This window comes from Pelobates fuscus, chromosome 1 (genome assembly GCF_036172605.1).
Source record: "Pelobates fuscus isolate aPelFus1 chromosome 1, aPelFus1.pri, whole genome shotgun sequence".
Lineage (NCBI taxonomy): Eukaryota > Metazoa > Chordata > Amphibia > Anura > Pelobatidae > Pelobates > Pelobates fuscus.
In genome coordinates, this window is record NC_086317.1 from 463,089,827 (window position 1) to 463,095,911 (window position 6,085).

Consider the following 6,085-nt stretch of genomic DNA (forward strand, 5'->3'; position numbering starts at 1 on the left):
AGACAAGTTGGACACACAGGAACAGAGGGGTTGAGGGCCCTGCTCAATGAGCTTACATGCTAGAGGGAGTGGGGTAAAGTGACACGAAAGGTAAGGATAGTATTAGACTAATGACAGTTGCAGAAGAGGAATCAGTTAGGAGCTATTAACAATTTAATTGATACGCTTTTATGTAGAAGTGGGTTTTTTATGATTTTTTGGAAACTGGGCGAGCATCTAAAGGAGGAGGGAAGTGAGTACCAGAATGTGCAAAGCAACGTTTCGGACAGTGTGGTATTTATCATGTTGCTTTGCACATTCTGGTGACAATAAATTGCCTGAAATTGAACCTTTGGAGTGCTCTTTCTTTTGAAGCATTGCTTTATCTGGGGACAAGTATTTTTAATTAACCTAATTATATGTACATACTATCCACTAGTTTAATACATTGAAACCTATGTCAGCAAGATAACAGTGTAAAGGTCATCACCACGCAAATATCGTTGCTTATCTTGTTATTTGCATGATATTATTGGGGTCTGGATAATTCCTTGCAGATTTATTTACATAGGTTCCCCCCCCCTCCTAAAAACCATGTTGGCCGCCTCTGCTGGAAGTCATTTTCATGAATTCGCCATTATTTCTGCAAAAGCTATTTACTATCTTTCTACTATTGCTTACGAGTAAAAAAAGTACATTTGAAATCAAATAAGAGTTAAGCACTTGTGAGTATTGTGAATTGCAATAGCGTATTTTGTTCACTTTGAAAATTTAATTTGCGAAATGTAAAACAAAATTATCTAGAAGAGAAAAAAAAAATCTAACAGAGGTGTAGAATTTTTCGAAATCAGCAATTTTCTCCTACAGGCAAAACAAAGTGTCATATGTTCCAGTGTGTGATTTTGTAATAACAGACGCACACTTACAAAACCTATAAAAGCCCCCAAAAAATAAAAGTTGAACCAAAATATCCCAGTCGCCAATACAACACACACGCACATACACACACGCACATACACAAACGCACATGCACATACATACACGCACATGCACATACATACATACCTTAGTAGTTCCACCTCTTACCATGAATGATTTCAGAGAAGTCGACTTTTTAAAATGTATTTTTCTGTTCTTACGTAGCGCTTTCATCCAGAGTGCTTCACAAATTACGTAAACAAATATAAAGGGACGGGGAGTTGGAATTAGATAATTAGACAAAGGAATAGCAGAATTCGCAAAACAGTGCTATGGAAGACAGGTATAAGCTTATCTCAGATGCAAGGATAATGACAGAGGTTAGTGGGAGTTGAAGTATGGGTATACCAGAATATTTCTGTAATGAAAATTAAAAGCAACACATTTCGCACAGGACTACAAAATAGTAAAAAAAAAAGAAAAGAAAAAAAAGATCTAAATGCATTGTACCTAATTATCATTCATCTATAAATATAGAAAACCGCTGGATGCCAACATGATTCTCCTTTTTCTATGAAATGATTATTTGCATGATTTGGTTCCACTTTATGTAATGCATTATAATCATCCTCTCTGGTAACACAATATCCCCATGTAACAAGAGTGAGCTGAATGTCTGAAATCTCCCTGCCCATCTTGCACTTCTCATTCCAACTGTCTCCTTCACAAAGACGCCCCACAGGTTTGATAGGAATTCCACCAAGCAGGATAAGAAAAGGCAGATTAGACCAAGAATCGAGAAAGAATTCCAAGCATGCTTCACACTTCATGGGGCCATGACAAAGGAGAATGAGCTCACAACCCATCTACACCAAAGACCATTATATTATTGAAGAGCAACTCCAAGGGTCCTGAGTAAAGATATGAAGTTTATATTTACACAAGTCTCTAGTGATAAATAAGTTTCCTTCCACAGATTCCTTTCCATTGCAGAGCCCATGTACGTTTCAAGATAGGGGATGGTAATGGTGAAAAAGTGGGTCTCGGAGATACCTCCTTACTAGAAAGTAAGGTTCTCATTATTTACAAAAGACAAAGTAACAGTATAACAAAACAACAGTGCAGAGAGTACAAAATGCTGTGTGGTTCTACTGTATCTCTTGTGAAGAATCTTTAGAACCCTCATAAAGGAAAATATTCTAAATGGGCTCAAGGTATGACTATAGTAGAGTTGCAGGTCTACATCTTCAGGAGATATTATCCAAATGATTTCAGTTCTGCTCTTTTCACTTCTTTCCTCTAACTTCAAAAACACAGGTCTACTTTTTCTGTAACGTTTCACCAGATTTGGTTAAACTGAGGCCCAAACTGGCCACGGTACATGGACGATACAATTTAACGATATCCCAAAACTTGTCAGAGAGCTGAACGTGGGTTAGACAGAAGACCTATATAGTTGAAAGCATTGTCAGACTAAGCCACATTTTTTTTAAAAGCTCCTGATCTCTCATTAATAAGAAGAATGTTTGAGCAAAATGGAAATCTTTTTGGAGCCACAGGATATCTGATATCACTAAAATGCTATTATTCTGGTCCATTGTCTAACAGGGAACTGCAGAACAATCCGGGGAGAATTCTTTAAACTCCATCAACTGGTGTCAATCTACAGTTAGTAATCCTCATTTCTAAATGTAAATTACACATAATTACTATTATCAAACTAACTGTGCCCACGGCATGAATCCACAGGTTACTTCGGCAACCAAAAAGCTTTAAATTCCTATCTAGACATTTAAATCTATTAATTACTGTAGTTGCAATCATTAAGGTAAAATAGTGTGATATAGGGATTGCACTGACTGTCCACAGTATAAAGAGTTTTATTTAGTGGTGGTTTCCCCACTGAACATAGAGCTTCATAAAGGGAAGAAATCTAATTCTAAATCTTATTGTTACAGTCTCAATGCTAAGATTCTCGTGGTGTCTTTTTATAGTTGCATACATCAAACCACATGACGATACAGAATGGAACATGCAGTAATCAAGCAAAACAATTGTGATCAACATATAACCCCTCTTTAATAAAAAGCATCATCTTCATGCACATTTTTTACCTTTCAGTGATTTGGAGCTTCTACATTTTTTTCAAAGTGACATAAGTCTTTCTCCTCTCCCATGACAATACTCAACAGAAACTGCATAAAGAATCTATCGTAAAGCCTGGATGATATTTACATGAAATCCGATTGCATTCTTACTGAATATGTTATCAGAGGCGGAACCACTGCTCGCTGCACATCGGGTGGACCATGCACCTAGTGATACCCGATGGGCATGTGTCATCAGGAGCCCAGTCATGCCCTGCAGCTTTATAACAGAGTGACCAAGCCCCTTTCATATCAGCAGTGCTGGGAGGTGAGACATTAAGCCGCATGGGAGGGGAAAGTCGAGAGGGGGCACAAACTGTAAGAGCCAGTATCTGACTCTCAACAGCCTTAGCCAGTAGATCCAACAGGAACCCAGGGAAGCCATCTTCCTGCACTCAAAAAATAGGGAGCAGGAGAGTGGCTAAAATGTGTCAATTTTGACCAGTATATGTAACTGCGTGTGTGTCTGTGGGTGTATCTGTGTGTCTGGTCTCTGCATGTATATGTATCAGTGTGTGTGTGTGTGTGTCAGCGTATGTGTATATGTGTGTACATATATAAATATATATAGTTAATACATTGCTAAACACAAATACACACATCAGTCAAGCCATAAGACTTGCTTTACCCCCAGAAATCTCACTTTAACAGTGCTCTCACTGCTGCAAGGGATTCTGGGTAGGCACATGTAAATGAGCTCAACAACAAACCACATTTTTGCCTCATAATTCCACTTTATATATGAATTCCTTGGAGTATGTGTCTGCTGTATACAACAGCTTTGAAACACAACTCAGGAAGAGGAGCAAAGCCGGTGAGTCACTCATGGACAGCTTCTGCGTGGTTAATGCAACTCATCAGCATGAGGTTTGTTACTGGCTTGCTGTGGAGGCTTGGCGTTACTTGTAAAGTACATACCAACAGAGTTAAAAAAAAAAGTGTGGATGAAAACACACCAGTCAAGCCTCTATATACATATATATATACAGTGTTGTAGCTTTCACTCCAAGCAGACGTTTGTAATGCCCGGTGCTGGTTGTGGCAACGTTAGATATGGATGTAGAAACAATCGCACTACTGGGACTTTTAGTAAATAATACAATTTTGCTTTTATTCAATCCATGTAAAATATCGACGTTTTAGCTCCCCTGGGAGCATAGCTGGGAGCTGAAACGTTGATATTTTACATGGATTAAATAAAAGCTAAATTGTATTATTTACTAAAAGTCCCAGGACTGCAATTGTTTCTACATCCATATATATATATATATATATGTAAACGCACACACAAACACACCCCTGGATTCAAAAAACAACACTACACAGAACACTACACATGCATTTGAACACCAAAACAATATACAAACACACCCCTGCATTAAAAAAAACAACACTATATATAGAAACAAACCCTTACATTTAAAGGCAAACACTACACGCAAGTACGCCACTGCATTCAAATGGCAACAGTACATAAAATCACACAACTGCATTGAGTTGCCAACACGACACACAATTACACCCCTACCTTAACACACACATTCACTATACAAAAACACATGCATTCAAACACACAAATGCTGCTCAGCGCTAAATACAACCCTTCCAAGATGGACAAATGGTAGATTCGCCTTCTGACAAAGCATTGTGGGAATTGTATAACAGATGGGGCTCTACCATTTGCCAACCCTTGCAGAGGGGTGGCTGGCAAAATAATGATATCACCAATGCCAGGCCCTCTCTACGTTAGTCTTGCCACTGCATGTTAATTATGCTACACATATGCCCGGCAAAAGTGCCCAACTTGGGGTTGTCAGTGCTCTCAGAAATGTATTGTATTACTCAATGCAGGTCTCCCAATTATGTATTAATGTTTTGCAAATGCAGTACCTACCCACTGACTTAGTAGTAAGTAGTTCGTTACTAAAGCAATACATTATTCATATCTTTGGCACTCAAAGGGTTAAATAATTCACGGACCTCGTATAATATGTCTTAGCTTCATTTCTACTGGTGTGTATCTTAGTAACCTTTGTCCCTGGATCCACCCCTTGTCAATTATTCCCGACTAAGGGTGGACCTGAGGTAGACAAATGGTAAGATAGTCCTTTAAACAGATTCCAGAAAGGTAAGTACCATCACTTGCAGTAACCATTCCTCAAAGATTAGGAAAAATAAATGCCTTCCTGGAGGTGAATCGGGTAGAATGTTATTTTTTAAGGCAAATAGCCCATCAGGAAGAGGAAGAAGACGTGAAGGATTTGTTTGGTCTGTTTGGTCAACAGGTAAGGGGAGCCTAATGTGCATCTGGAATCACTTTTACTGTGACTTTATGCAAACCTTCTTGGTGTACAGCTCTCACTGACTCACACATGGTAGGTTAGTGCACCTGACCACAGACACGACAATCATCAGAAGTTCTTGAGCCTCTTATAATAACACTGACACTGCTCCCCACACATTCTCACACATACACACACTCACGTATATACACACTCACACATACATACTCAAAAGAACACACAAATACACATTGCTAGACACACACACTTGAATAGACACTGTAAAACATAACCAGATACATGGTCACAGGGCTGCCATCAGGAATTTTGGGGCCCCTGACAAAGCACAAATTCTGCCCCCCCCCCCCCCCCCGCCCGCTCCCTCCCGGGCCCACGCACGCCCTACCTAGTCCGCTGGCATTGATGCAGGACTGAATGTGGTGTGTATAGTGGAAGTGAATTAGAATGTGTGTAATGGATGTAGTGTTTGTGTGTATTAGATACTGTTTGTGCAGTGAATGCAGAGTGTGTGTTTGTGTAGCGGATGCAGTGTGCATAGTGAACGCAGAGTGTGTTTGAGTAGTGGATATCGTGTGTGTACAGTGATGTAGTGTGTGTTTGTGTAGTGGATGTAGTGTTTGTATGTACTAGATGAAATGTGTTTAGTGGATGCAGTGTCTGTAGTGGATGTAGTGTGTGTATTAGACGCAGTGTCTGTGTATAGTGAATGCAGAGTGTTTCAATTTGTGGTGGATGTAG